At 33.8% G+C, this 656-nt stretch overlaps 1 non-coding gene across 1 annotated transcript; it reads left to right on the top strand.

Annotated features, from left to right (window-relative positions):
• The first annotated feature begins 243 nt into the window (after positions 1 to 243).
• Positions 244 to 386, top strand: LOC142425266 (small nucleolar RNA SNORA48). Its single transcript, XR_012779615.1, has one exon. It is a non-coding gene; the product is annotated as a small nucleolar RNA SNORA48 (small nucleolar RNA).
• The last annotated feature ends 270 nt before the right edge of the window (positions 387 to 656 follow it).

The following is a 656-nucleotide window of genomic DNA, read 5'->3' as shown; positions in this document are numbered from 1 at the left end:
TTGTAGAATCAATTACAGTAGCTGTAGTTAGGAAAATTGTAACACATTCTCACTTGTTCTTCCCTCTGACCCATTCAAAAAATTATTTGTTTTTTAATATTTTCTGCTTTCTTTTTGATTGAGGTATTTCTCTGTTTTGTTCTTCAGTTTGGTGGGTTTTTTGTTTGTTTCTTATTTTTGTGTCGTATGATTTCCTGAGTATGAATGCTAGTATAGGTAAACCTATAGAAATAGTAACTGGATTACCCTTGGCTAGGGGCAAGAGACACCTGATTGGTAGTGGTGCTCTTATATCAGTCAAGGGCAGAGTAGACTGGCAGCCCTTTGTTCTTCCTAGCTTGATGCCTAAATCGTGGCCAGAGCTGTTTCATGCCTAGGACACATTAAAAAAAAAAAGAAAAAGAAATAGTAACTGGATAAATAATTACCCAGGGCATGGTAGGAGAAGTTGTGGGGAAACTGGGAAGCTAACAATGAGTATAACAAAGACAAAATAGAAGAAAATATTCTGAAATTGATTCTGGTGGTTATTGAACAAGTCTTAATATGATTGAAATTGTATGTCACGTGAATTATATGCCAATAAAAGTACTAAAATAGTTCAAATAGTTCAATATTGAGACATTTAAATATTTCATCCAAATGTGTAAATGTAG

This window comes from Tenrec ecaudatus, chromosome 13 (genome assembly GCF_050624435.1).
Source record: "Tenrec ecaudatus isolate mTenEca1 chromosome 13, mTenEca1.hap1, whole genome shotgun sequence".
NCBI lineage: Eukaryota > Metazoa > Chordata > Mammalia > Afrosoricida > Tenrecidae > Tenrec > Tenrec ecaudatus.
Note: the sequence above shows the minus strand (reverse complement) of the source record. Positions and strands in the feature narration are given on the sequence as shown.